The following is a 14,975-nucleotide window of genomic DNA, read 5'->3' on the forward strand; positions in this document are numbered from 1 at the left end:
ATTCCTTCCCAGGGCTCCCTTGAAAAAGAGGTTTTAAATCTCAATGGGATCCACCCCTGGTTAAATAAAGGTTAATAAATAAATAAAAAGGAGAAGCTACGTAAAAACATTTCAAGGTTCTGGAGAAAGTGGTAAAAATGGCTCCTACAAAGAGTTTATATCTGCTAAAGAGATCCAGTGGAAACCTTTGACCTCTGTCATTGCCAACCAATTACACAGTATTGAGGCAAACTTTTGTCAATGAACATATACTTCTTTTCTGCACCATTATAAAAAATAAAATCTTTAACAGTTATACAATGTGAGATCCTGGATTCTTTTTTACATTCTAATGTTTTACATGTGCTTACAAATTGTTGGACCCCTTTAGTTAATGAAAAAAAATATCAAAGAAATAACTTGTTAAAGCTGCTAAAAACCCTCAAGAATGGCTCGGATGGAAAACGGACTGTTCTGAAGTGACCTTCAGCGAGCCCTGACCTAAATCCTACTGAGCATCTTTGGAAGGTACAGAACCATACTGTCTCAGGAAGGTTCCCTTCAAACCTGTGACAACTGGATCGGTTTGCTTATGAGGAGTGCGCCAAAATACCTGTCAACAGGTGCAGGAGTGTCCTGTACCTGTTGACAGTTTCCATGACTGAGCTGCCATGTATCTCAAAATTGTACGTCTGGATTGTCCTGTTTGTGTCATTTTTATCCATTCATTTTTATGCTAATGTTAGCGTGGGCTTGTGAGGTGCTATAAGCTAACAGTCCAGGGCTGTCCAAATCCTGTCCTCCAGGGTCAGTGTACTACATGTTTTTTTCCAACCATCCTGCCATTGAAGCTCCTTATTGGCTGAACACACCTGATCCAGGTAATCAGCAGCAGAAAAGGCGGGTTTCTGGAAAACTAGCAGGAGGCCGGCCCTCGAGGCCTCTAGCCTGTTACCTTTGTCAAACGTAAACAGTGATGCAATATTGGACATGTCGGTAAACAAGGAAACACAGCTTAGATTCAGTAAGATGATCATAAAATGCTTAATTTTGGTCCAATTTTAAAGGGAAAAAACCTGATCATCAGAAAAGTAAGACCCAGGCTGTGGTACTAACATTTCAAACATTTCTATAAATAAATACATCATTATAGGAAACAAAATGCGTACCTTTGATGCATGGTTGTGATTTGAGTCAAATCTTCACTATAATGTTTGGACTCCTCGGTCCGTGTTTCAAGACGGGTCAGTGGGTAGATGACATTGCCGCAGACCGCTTGTGCCTGTTGTAAACGGGCCGGTCCCTGACCCAGGCGGCGCAGTGAGAGAATGGGAGAAGTGCATTCCTGTCGACAGTTTGCACCTCCAGCAGGAAATTGCTTATTTTTCCTTTTTGTGCAGGAGTCCTTTCAATATCACCGATCTGCTTGCAGCATTCTCAGTTATAGGATCAACCCCAAAATGTTGTGAAGATTCTTCACCAATGTTCTGTGGCGCATGCCACCGCACAGAATTTAAACACTAAATCAATTGAGCGTTTCTTGACCATTTCTATACTGGCTCACAACACAAATACCGCAGACAGCCAGCGACTGCACAACTGTGCTCGACCTGGAGACAGGCAGGTCTCAAAGGAACCCGGCCCCTATTAGAGCACCTGAAGCACCTGTTAGACCCGGCGGATATTAGAGACTGGTGTCAATCAGAGGTGGGGCACATTCAGAAGATGTACAGTGTTTTGATATCTCATTCGAGAAAGCAGTAAAGCAAAAGAAGAATTGTGTTTTTTATTAGTTATAATTGTTTTGATGCATCTGAATCAGACACTGTCAACTATCAATTCATGCAACCTGCTGGTGTAACAGAAATACCAGATTTTTTGGTAATCCGTTTCTCCCACTTTATCTGCAGGCTACAAGGCAATACTGACGCTTATCTATTTACAGACAACCAAATGCGACACTTCATTCCACAGCCACAAAGTGCAGGCATAACACAGCTGATGTGACTGTGCATTTGTGTGTGTGGGGAGTTGAGAAAAAAAACTGTCTGGGCAGTGAGGCTGTTCTCTATCTTGTTATTTCATAATTTTCACCACTATCCACCTCAGCTGCAGCAAGCTCATCCTCGCACATTATCTATTTGAAACAAAAAATGCGTAAACCAAACAAAAAATAGAGAGAACTAGATTCTTTTTTTATTCTGCCCCCACATTTGATCTAGCTGGAATGGCTGCACAACATCAAGAGGCGTACATTTACTATCTGTCATCATATTCATTTCTATGCTAATGTGTCAGTCCTTCCCAAGAAAATCTGTTTTTAGGCCTAGTAAGTGGCAATCATACATTGTTTGTTTTGGAGGTTTGCTGTTAAATGAGAAAAGACATTTCTGCACTCTCATGTCCAGACAAAATTTAGTGAATCATGTCATTCCAAATGAAAATACCAACCTGTCTCATCTCCAGCTCCTGATGTTCTACAGCCACCATCTGATCCTTACTGCTGCATTGAGGAAAGAAGTTTTGATCCTTTGCTAATTTTGTAGGTTTGCCCACTTGAAAAAAATGACAGTCTGTCATCCTAATGATAGGTTCATTGTGAGAGATAGAAAATCAAGACATCAACTCTAAAGAGTCTGTGTAAATGCATTTGCATTTCATTGAGGGAAATAAGTGTTTGATCCCCTAGTAACTATTAAGAGAGGAGACCCGGGCGGGGTCACACGCAATGTTCCCTCTAATTTTTTGTGCGTCTGAGCAAACACAGAAACTCACTGAGCGCTCCTTCGACCGCAGTGAGCAACGATGAGGGTTCACTCTGTATTCACGTCTATATTTCAACTGTCTGAAATCTCTTATCTTAACAAGTCATGTAGCTCATTAAAAGAATGAAACTAATAAATGTTCATCAAATTGTGTTCAATGTGAGTGATTTGCAACAATTACAATGAAAAGTAAGAAACATTCAGGAAGCGGGTCCTGCTGTCTGGGAATACATTCAAACTCCACTTTAATTGTTTAGGACTTTTCCTGCTACAAAGAATCTTGAAGTGCTTTCCATAATAAATAAAAGAAAGATACAAATAGTAGTTAAAATAGCAAACATACTGTAGCGTCCGTCAGGACGCAATGAAGAGGCGGAGGCGACCGTTTCCAACCGCGAAGCTTTTAATAAACTTGTAAACGGTTACTGTCGGCCGTAACCACGCCGAATACAACACAAACGATAAAGTGCTCTCATTGGCTCGTTCCTCATTACATTCCTTCATGCTCCCGCAACCCTTCTTATATTCTCCTGCTCCTCCGCCCACCCCCACACTCATCCAATCACACTGGAGCAACAATGCAACACAGAACACATTAACAGAGCATTTTGTCCCGAGTTAACTCGCGATTAATCGCAAATTATTATGTGGCCTTTTTTTAAGGAAAAAAATGTGTGCTTCATGGAATTTAGCAGTTCTACATTAATTATGAAAACAGGAATGACGAAATTTATAGTTTTCATCAGAAATACTTTATTTTGTAACATTGTATGGAGATACTTTCTTAACAATAAAAGGCTGTAACATAAAATGCCTACTTTTCTTTTAATTTTATTTTAATGATCACATTTTTACTATTTCTTTTGATTGTTTCTTTTAATGTTTTATGTAAAGCACTTTGAATTGTCTCTGTACATGAAATGTGCTATACAAATAAACTTGCCTTGCCTAACAAAAGCCCAAGTGCAAGTGAAGGGCATTTTAAATTCAAAACTTCAATCAACGTTCAGTAAAATAAAATAAAAAACATCAAAAATAACATTTCCATAACACTTTCATGTTCATTTTTTGTCAGGACCAAATCTTTTCCTCCTCTGCTGAACTACAGTAATAAATGAAATAGAGATTTATCATTTCCAATGAACTTTTGTTTTTTAAAACATTAAAGACTGAGAAAAGCGGGATACTCTGTGGATAGTTTGACAGTCTGTTACTGCCGCCGCGTTCTCTGGCTGCAGCTCGATGCAGCGACGTGTCCAGCGGAGCTCACGCCATGAATATGCCGGCAGACAGACCGCTATGCTGTGGCTGGATCACGCTTAAACCTCCAGAACATTTAAAATGTCCCCCGGTGCGCTTGCTGTTCGGAACGTCAGACGTGGTACTGGACGTGAACCGGAGCCGGGTTAGGGTGCAGGAGCTCTCCAGGTCCTAGCGCCGGCCGGTTTTAGCTCGCAGGTCGGTGGTTGGAGACCCGCCCGTGATCTAGTGAGAGCAGCCGGTGAGAGAGGGGCGGGACGCCCGCGCGCGCGGTATGGAAAGGCACGTATGAGAAAATCCGCGATTAATGTGTCAAAAAAATTGTCGGCGTCAAGCACGTGTCAGATTAACAAATCTGACAGATTAACAAATCTGACAGCCCTACTTATATGATAATTTTATTTAAAGTTTAGAATAAATTTTATGTTGTGCGCAGAATAGATTTGCTGTGCGCAACGGGCGTGGGAGCAGTGCGCAATTGCGCATGTGCGCAGCTTAGAGGGAACATTGGTCACACGCCTCCTAGAGTCATGCTGCTCTGGGAGCGGGTTGCCACCGCCCCTTTCCAGAGGACGCGAGCCGTCTGACGATGCGCCTCACCGGACGGGTGACGAGGAGGACACACATGCAGCTTGGAGCCAAAGAAGGGGGAGAGTGAACTGGAGAGGCAGAGGTGATTACGATGCACCCCTCTCTGAGCTAAGTACCCCTTCCTGTCCTTCCTTACGTTGACCTGCTGAAGGAGCAATGTTTTTTGGCTGCTATGGGAGGAGTGCATGTTTTTTTTTTTTTTTTAATCCGAGAGTCCAGACCGACACGGTCTTTGCTAGCTTGCGCATATTTTATCTGATTCGTGTAAAAATGGTATTCGCGCATGTGGGGGCCCAAGCTGAACAAAACGATATAACACATGAAACCGTAATGTTTAAAATGCGGCCCTGGTAAGCAAAAAAACGTTGTAAAAAAAGGTGCTGACTCGGTAGCTGTGTTGGGTATTTCCAATGGAAGTTATGAAATTATTATCGGATGGCCACACAACTTGTGGTTTGGCGGCCATCTTGTTTTGAACTCTAAGATTTGGCGTATTTCATGTTTGTGAATAGGAACCTTGTGCTGGCACGATTTTCACAAAATTTCACATACAAGTTGCTAGCATAGGTCTACAACGATCCCTAGAGTTTGATTGACCTTTGACCTTGGGAAGTGGCCGCCATCTTGAATTTTCACAAAAAGCTACTTCACTTTAAGCTATATTAAAAAATCCACCCAAGGGTTTTTTTCCCCCCGATCATTTCTATACTTTTGGGGTATCATCAGGAAGCAACAGGGAAAAAAAACATGTCTTTAGAATTTTTATATCTCAAACGGCGCCCGCGTGGCAAGCTCGCAAATGTGGCACACTCTTAGTACAGGCACAAATATCAATAGATTACTGTGAAAATGTTATATGTTGATCTCAAGATAAAGCTCTTCCAAGTATAATAACCTAGAATATTAACAAATTAGGAATGTGGGTGTGGTTATCAAATAACCTCAGTTGCTAAGGAGATTAAAAAAATTACTTTTGCCGATTCTTACGAAACTAACATCAATCTTTTCGGTGACCTCAGGTGAACAAAACATAAAATGGTTGCTATGGAGATAAAACCAACAAAAAAAGCTGCCATCTTAAAAAAAGTGTTTTTTTAATCAAATGCTTAGCAAGTGAGCTTGTGCCAAAAGTGGGCGTCGATGGTGGGTTGGGGCGGGCACTGAGGGCGCCGAGTGTGCGTATGGGCGGGCAGCGAGGGAGAGGGCGGCTAGTGACTGCGGGTCATCCAACGTCGTTCGCGGCTTTGATGATTATGTTTGTAACTTTTTTTTTCCTGCAGCGGAGCAGTGTGTGAATGGGTCTGTGACTGTAAAGCGCCATCAAATAAGGTAGATAAGTGCTATACAAGTATACGACATTTACATCTAAATTGAGCTTTGCTTTCTGTCTCAGTTCTCTCTTCACCACAACAGACCGGTACAGTGACTGCATGATGACGGACGCCGCTTCAATCTGCCGGTCGATCTCATGCTCCGATCTTCCATCACTCGTGAACAAGACCCCAAGATATTTAAACTCCTCCCCCTGAGGCAGGAGCACTCCACCCACCCAGAGAGGACTAACTACCTTTTTCTGGAAGATTTCTGTTTGGATTGATCACCTGCAGAAAAGACACCTGTCAACAGAATCATCCGTCAGTCAGACTCCAAACTCTCCAACATGGAAAGACTAAAAAGCTTTCAGTGGATTGAAGGGAGAAGATTGCAGATCTGCACAAGACTGGAATGGACTACAAAACCATCAGCAACAAGCTGGGGGTTAAAGGTCACGACAGTTGGTGGAATTGTGCCAAAATTTAAGAACATGACCATCCATCCACTTATAGGTCTGGAGCTCCAAACCAGATCTGACCTGATGGGGTTTCCATGATCATGAGAACAGAGAGAAATCATCCTAAAACAACACGGCAGGAGTTAATCAAAGCAGTTGGAACCACAGTCACAAAGACCACCATTGGTAACACTGTGATGAGGAGTAACTGAGCAGTTGTGACTGGATAAGCACACCTCCTGAGCATCAACAAATGTCGTGGTGTGTGAGAGAGGAGAGCATTTGCCACGGCAGCTAGCCACTGATTCCTCTGAAGGGAGCTGGCCAGGGCTGCCAGCAACAAAGACACAACAAGGGGACATTTGCTCCTGTGTAGGGGTGGGAAGGTCAGCTGCCTGCATAGGGCCAGGGCAAGCCAGTGTATTTGCCACCAGTGCAAATACACATCAAAAACATTTGGTTTCTGCCGTCTGGCATCGCTAAATCTCTGGTACAGTTGGACGTCGGGAGTGGGGGTGAGGGGGGTCTTTACGGGTCAATTATTCATCTTATGAACGACTTTTTTACGTTTTTTTTATTGTTCGTTTCATTGAGCGTAAGCATAATCTGTGGGTGTGCAAAGCCTGCAAAGAGATCAGTAGTTTCTTTTTTTTTAAAGGGGCCATACCATGAAAAATAAACTTTTTAAGCTTTTAAGTGCATTACACTGTTCTCTCTCACCTCACTATAAAGAACCCCAAAGTGGTATCTTGACCCGTTCATGCATTTCTGAGTAATCCTCTAAAAACCTGCACTGTCTGCAGCAGCCCTCCCATACCCACGAAAACGAGCAAGTCTTCACGATCTGACATCACAGAGTGAGACCGCCCCTTTCAGGAAGAGTCTGCTCTGACAGCTCCACCCCAAGTCTAACATCAACACTCAATTTCTCCACGGAATGAGCAGTGATCAGCAAAAAAACTTTCATTTTAGATGTAGAATACTGTTTATCTTCCAGTTGTGTCCTGTCTTCAATAAATTCCAGATCAAACAGGTGTTTGTTACTTTAGACACGGGGCTCCTTTAAGACACCTCCTGGTGGGCACAGTTGTGCATAAAGCCGAGTGTATTTGTGTTGTGAAGCAGTGTAATGATGGCCAGGTCAGCTACAGGCAGATATATAAGGTATGTGCATCCATCTTTGAAAAAGTTTAGAAGTTTAATTTTATTGGAGAGACACGCTGCCAAAACCTGGGCTCTAGGATGACATGAAACAATCAGTGCCAGGTGGAGCTTCAGGAAAAGAGTCTTTATTTCCAGGTTGGAAAAAAATAAACAAACATAACCAATACCGGTAACACTTTATAATAAGATTCCTTAACAAGCTTTGTTAACACATTAACAAGCATTATTAATGTTCTTATAAGGTGTTAGTAAGACATTTATTGGTGTAATAAGCCTAATAAGGCTTATTAAATTCTTAAGTTAACATATTTACAAGCATTATTAATGTGTTAATATGATGCTTATTGTTACAATTATTACCATCGTATACGTGGAACAAATAAGTGTTAACAAGCTTAATAAGAATCATTAACAAAACTTGTTAACAGATTAATAAGCCTTATTAATGTGTACAGTTCTTGTAAGACATTTAATATCATTATAGATGTCTCACACTGACTTATGTGTTAATAAGCTTAATAAGAATCCTTAATAAACTTAAGGATTAATTTACTGCATTAATAATGTGTTAAATGCTAGTAAAGTATTTATTAGCATTATAGGTGTCTTGCAAATACCTGATAGTGTTAATATTGACTACTCAGTCAGACCATTGTCTACAAAGATCATATAGTAAACTAGTAGTAAGCTTTATAAATGTATTAATAAACTCTGTTAGCCAGATATTTTTTTTTTTGAAGCAGCCTTCCAAGGACACCATGAGGGTGTTTGATCCACGCGATTGTTTTGTGTGTGTCTGTGCTCGCGCGCCCGGGTGTGTGTGTGTGTGTGTGTTGGTTATTTTCGTCTCTAAAGACTGTTTAGACATAAAAACATGATCGTAATTGTCAATCGCGGCGTTTTATTGTGAAAATTTTGTTTTATTTTGAAAATAAACGGGATTTTCTCATGTATGTTGATGTAACTTCCTGCCAAAATGACGCGGATCACTCGTGGCTACCGCACAAAATAGACCAGACGTCGAAACGATCCGCTGCACGGCGCGGGCCCTCCGCAGAGGACGCGCCGCTCCACGCCTGGAGTGAACCACGCCAGGTTAACATGGGCGCCGAATGAAAGCGCCCTCCGCGTCGAGTGTGAACCCAAAGTCAGAATAGCTGTGTTTGAGATCATGCAGGCGGACGCGGCGCATGTTGGGTATTTTAGACTTTCAGGTCACTTGTCAATCATCATGAAAATATCGCGGGAAAGCGCCTACTCAGCGAGTGCTGCTGCAAATCTGGCGCCGCACTGACTTCAAGCCATCTGTATGACTACAAAACAATGGTGTTCTGGTAGTTCTTGTACTTCGACTTGATTCTGATCAGAAATAACTGGCGCTAAATAAAGGAAATCTGCGCATTTTGTAACTTACTGGAAAATAGTGAATCACTGATGTAAAAATGAGGAGTATTTTGGTGGTTTTATGTGTTATTAAAAGTTTGTTTTTTGAAAAGTTGTTTGTAAAAGATCTTTTTTGAGTCTTACTGAGTTCAGAAAGTTGTTCTCACTTGTTGAAAATTTATTTAAAGCTTGAAAGTGATTTTACAAAATCTTTAAACATTTGCAGATGTTTTTATTGTTACAGAATGTTCATAAATATGTCCGTTTCAAGTGTATATAAAAAAGTTTAATTTTACAAGTTTTATGCTTTGTGCTTGTTTATGGTAAAACAAGACAAGCTATCCCATACTCGCAGAACACCCTCCATAGGACATGAAGGAATGTATTGCTTGAACCTTGCTTGAACCTGCTATGCAAATCATATATCATGTTGTACTGAAAGTGCTTGTCATATGCGTAGGCTGAGGTTAGACACAGACAGCCCGAAAACAGGAAGGACCAAAAGAGGATGTGTCTACTAGACACAGGAGTGACTCTGACAAATGTGTGCAAAAGTTAACTGTTAGAATGTCAACATAGGGATGATCTGATTGGCAGACATACTTTGCATATTTGCATATTGCTTGACTCAATAAAAATAGCCTGTCGTGAAAGAGAGACAGACTTGAGACGTCAGAGAGCCTGGTTGCTGTGTGGCTGATCCGAGTCTCCCTTTCATGAAAGGTGAAACCGCATTTTGTCATTTGAGTGAACTCTGTGGTGCAATTTCTGACAGACTTTTACTCTGAGGTTCCTGACTCCAGACCCACTTGAAGGAGGATCGAGGACCCTCGCTTCAACAGACACTATGGGGAATGCAGTATAGCATGGTGTGTTGGATATGTTGTAAAATTTACAATGACAATAAAGTTATTGAATATTGAATCTGCTGGAAGGGGAGGGAACCAGAGAACTTGAAAAATCTAACCATACGGTGAGGATTTGCTGGGAATGTCTAGCTGAGGTCTCTGTCAGAGCGGCTTTTAACTGTAACATCCAGGAGAAGGCAGAATAGCAACAGAGAAGTTGGAACATTGAGTCCAAGAGGACGATGAATTCCTCTTCTAGAGTCTCTCAAGGCTCCAATAATTTTTTGATGTAACGTTTGAAGCAAAAGCATTGACTACTGCATCATGTTTTGAATACATTTCTTTTTTGCTTTGACTGTAAATTAATTTTACAAATTACAGTAGAGACAGCACTGTAACTTTTCAACACCTTTTAAATATGATTTTTTAAAGTAAATCGTATTAAAAGTCTTCAGTGGTGAGATTTTCTGTTTTGTTTAAAACATTTATTATTCTTCATTTCATGTGGAATGTGAGGGAAACCACCACATGGCCCAGGTATTTCTGCTTTAAGTGACAGCTGGAGAGCACTTTACCTTCCCCAGCGGACCCATACAATATTAATTTTTTCTTGATAAACAACATAGCACATGAAAAATACAGCTGACACTACCACAGCTACGTGAGACTTGCAGAAAAGTCAATGTGGAGGTATGAGTTTCTTAAAAGAGGTATTTGCAGAACTTTTCTGCAACACACAGTCTGCGGTTCTTGGCACAAATTTGTTTTTGAAGAACTCTATTGATTACATGCAGGGGCTCCACCCATTGGTACTCCACATAGCTTCTCCCATTGTAGCCCCAATTCCATCAGATACAGCTTCAAAAATGTCTGTCTGTCTCCATGCCTCTCAGGCTCATCATATCACCAGCTCTTCTGTACTACAAAAATGATCGACTCTCTGCATAAAAATAAACAGCTGAGCGGAGTTGGCGGCCTCTGTGTCAAGTAAAATTCAAAAGAGTAAGTTTTGTCTCTCAGATGATCTTTCAAATTAGTAGATAACTTCTCGATCCGCCACAGCATCGTATAACTGGACAAACTCAGGTTGTTGAAATCCTGCACTTTAACCACTTTAACTGTGTCTGTGACTTTGATGAGACACTACTTTCCGAAATTGCCTTCTGAGAAAGGTTTGCTGTGCTGGGCTATAGGCAACTTCATTGCTTGCTAAGGTGTTGTTTCTCTGAATTTTGCTGGCTCTGTAAAGCATTTGCTGTTGAGCTTTGTTGCCATTTGCTTGACTGTCTGTGTTCGTTCGGCACCAGTGATGACATGTAGCTCTGATATTCGGTCTCATAATGCTGACGAACGTCATACTCTGTCATTACAGCAACAGTTTTCTTGCAAATCAAACAGACACACTTTCCATTGATTTCCTTAAAGAAATCCTCATCTTCCCCTCTGTCTGAGATCTTCTGCTCTCGCTCGTTATTTTGCATTTCTTCGGTTCTGCCATTTTTGATGACTCGAGGTGTTTTTCCGGTCTATGCTCACGGTAAAGGTTCTTCTTTGCTTAATTTGTTTAGTGGGCAAGCACTGTTTGCTCAACCTAGAGGTAAAACTGAGAATAGCGAAAAAGTGACAAGCTGGATGCCTGGGTAAATTTCTATTGCATTTTCAGAATTTGGCACAGGCCAATAAAAACTGGGCTGCGGGCCGTAGTTTGGACACTCCTGCTCTAGAGTATAAAGATCTTCTGCTAGTGCACCCTCACCTTGAAGATCAGCTGCTGATCCAGCAACTCTGGCATAACTTTGATATCTGTTTTCCAAACCAGTGATCACCAAGTCATCCATTGTGATATATTGTTCTAAATCATCTAGTCTTTCTTTCAGGAACTCAATCCTTTAGTCTCTTTCTTGGTTGTGGCCTTGAGCTCCAGGAGAAGATCCACAAAGCCCGTCAAGATCTTCTGCGGCTTCGCCACCTTGCTGAGCTCTTGTGAGACAACATTTAAAGACCAGGAATATTCACAGCATTGTCTTCTTCACAAAATAATTTTGTCAAAAAGAAAGAGTTGAGTTGTAAAGGTGCATTCACACCGAACGCGATTGGCGCAGCAGAGGCAGCCAGCTCCAACGTTAATCAATGGTACAGGCACGCTCTGAGGCGAATTGAAGACCCGCGGCGCCATGTGAGCGCCAAGCACGGCGCGAAGGTCTGCCAGCAGCTTAATTTGAGTGGTGAGAAATCGGGCGGCACGGCCAAAATGTAAATACCAGAAGTTTGACAGGTCGCTGTCCCGCATCTGCCAATCAGAAACTCAGCTTTGGTCATGTGATGTTTTCAGTGACTCGATCAGCAGGTAGAATATTAATCCAAAGCGAGCATTTTTGTCCTGAACTTTCATCTTTTTCATTTACCCATATGAGCCCAAGGTTCTCAGAGCTCATCTGGATAGTCTGGGGCGAAGGCGGGATACACTCTGGACAGATCGCCAGCTTTTCGTTCCGGCGGCGGAGCTCACTCGGAAAGGAAAAATGTCTCCTAATTTTATTTTCCCCCTCGGCATAATTCAAGCCTTCAACCTCAGCCACAGAGACACAAGCTGCGTTTCCATTAACTGTGAAATTTTGCAAATTGAATTTGAAAAAACTCACATTTTTAAAAAAATATTTTGCCCTTAGAGGGGGTGGTTTTTGGGACGTATCGATATAGACATTTTTGGCAAAACTGTAATGGAAACACTTTTTTGCAAATTAAATGCACTTCTTGGTAGGATTAGGAAGTGTCTGCTCTGAGCGCATCACAGCAGGTGCCAGGAGATCTCCCACAGCATCACAGATCATTATTAGTTGCGTATCATATGGAATCGTACATGTCCTTCATAAAATCACCAGCCAAGATTTCCTCATCGCTTCATCTGTAGCCGCACTTTTGCAACTTGGAACCTGAATAAGATGCAGACGTCTCCTTTGAGGATGAGCGCGAGTACCGTGACAAACTTCAATGGACTTGACGTGTTTTCAAACAGAAAAAAGGTCAAGCTGCTTACAATTTTGTTGTTGGTGGTGGTTATTTTTTTTGATACCGCTGAACTGGTTTCTCACATGCATCTGAGACTTTCATTGGACTAGCTGGGCTGCACTCGCGCCACACTGCTGTGACATCACCCAAATGCTCCTTTTAGTGAATAAATAAAAAAAAAAAAAAAAAACGTGTTCTCATCCATCGTCGTGTTTTTAATGACTTATCGTGAGGGATGGTTTGTGTTTTATTGGTGTCATTTCTCTGTTTTGTTTTGAAAGTCCTAGAATTTTGATAAAGTTAGCACAAATGTGTAATGGAAACGCTGCACAAACGCCATGGAAGCAGCTGTAATACAGACACAGCCCCCTGTACCAGGAAAATCTTTAATAATTATCAAATAAACCTGAACATGGAGACATGATTACTGATGTTTTTGTAGAACTCTTCACAATAAATGAACTTTATTCCTCGACATTATGTGTCTTTTCTATCATTCTAAGTGAGATATTCACTTTCTTGCTTGGTCTCCGCACTATAACTGTGATTGGATTTTTTTTTTTTTAAATATCTGACATGTCTAATTTTTTTCTCTGTACACACCACCCATCTCTATTTCTATCTGTAATGTTGCTGCTGTTACACTGGAATTTCCACACTGTGGGACGAATAAAGGACTATCTTATTGTATCTTGTCTTATATTCACAGACAGAGCTGGTAGCTCCTCCCACATGCAGCCCCGGCGTCAGAAACACATTTCTTGACAGGCAACAAGCAACAAATTCGCCGTGCAGTTTGCAAATTTGTAGCGCGAATTGCATTTGGTGTGAAAGGCACCTTAAAACACCTTTAATAATCAAGCACCATTTCACAAATTACAATTTACCTGAACAAGGAATGAGTTTGAACAGCAAAGGAAAAACTAACAATCTAAACTCAAAAAGTCAACACCAAAGGGTCTCTGCTGACAGAACATGAAACATTTTTAAACGCCCTCATTTTTTCAAACTCATCAACAGAATTAGTAAGTTTGTAAAAACTGAACTCTATTCACAACTGAGCTAATAAAAGAAAGAAAAACAGACAGACTGAAAGAAAGAGTTGAGTAATAAAACACCTTTAATAATCAAGCAGCGCTTTACAAATTAAAATTTACATGAACTGGAAATTAGTTTGAAAAGCAAGGAAAAAAACAATCTAAAGAAGGAAAGAAAGAAAGATCAGTGATGCACAAAACAGCTAAACACAAAAGTTTGGAAAGAGATGTTCATATGTAGATATGTTGAGATGTTTGAAAGATTGGAAATACTAAACTAAATGGAGAATACTTCATCTGTGTGAAAGAGCTGCACTGCTTGAAGCACGATTCCCTGGAGCCGGCTCTGTAAGAGAATACTGTTAACACATAGAGTAAGTCTGGACTGGAGGTGCAGAGCCACTATTTATTCTGGAGCTTTCACTGAGTTAATGCTTCATGGCACATCTGCACTTTCTGTTCATGCAATTGATCCTAATGAATTGGTCCAATTAGCCAACCAATTAAAAATGTATGAGTCGTGCTGTCAATCATCCCGCTGCACTAGGATTCACAACCCAAAATGAGGCGCTAATGTCCCTTCAAGTTTTGGATTTTGACAAATGAAGACAAAATCAAATCAATAGCTAGCTACCACTAAAAAACTCAGCAATATATGTAACAAAGAAAAATCATTTTGCTTGAAAATTTTTCAAAAAAATAAGAAAATAGCGTTTTTTTAGTTTAAAGAAACACTCCAACGAATAATGATGTTTTTGGCCTGTTCATCATGTTTTTGTAGCATATTACTCATGATGAAGGACAGATATAACTGAATTAGAACTGCTTTTCTGATTTTTATTTGTTTAAATCCAGTTGGACCAATAGCAGAAAAAAAACCCACGTTTTGAAAAAACTCAGGTTCCTGACACAGCACGGACCATTTCAGTTTTAAAAGCATAAGTGTTTTAAAAATGCTTACTTCAACTTTTTTGTATTAATTACCGTGGAACATCTGTTTGAGAAAGTGCCAAGTTTTACCAGATCAAATTGACTGATTAAAAAACTCTGATGACCCAGCATTCTAGCAGCATTTAAACGCATCACTTACAGACGAATCGCTGAGATGTGAAGAGTCTTACCTTAGATTTGTGCGTAAATGTGGCTTTACGATTTTTGCAGATTTGCA

Source organism: Oryzias melastigma, linkage group LG16 (genome assembly GCF_002922805.2).
Source record: "Oryzias melastigma strain HK-1 linkage group LG16, ASM292280v2, whole genome shotgun sequence".
Taxonomy (NCBI): domain Eukaryota; kingdom Metazoa; phylum Chordata; class Actinopteri; order Beloniformes; family Adrianichthyidae; genus Oryzias; species Oryzias melastigma.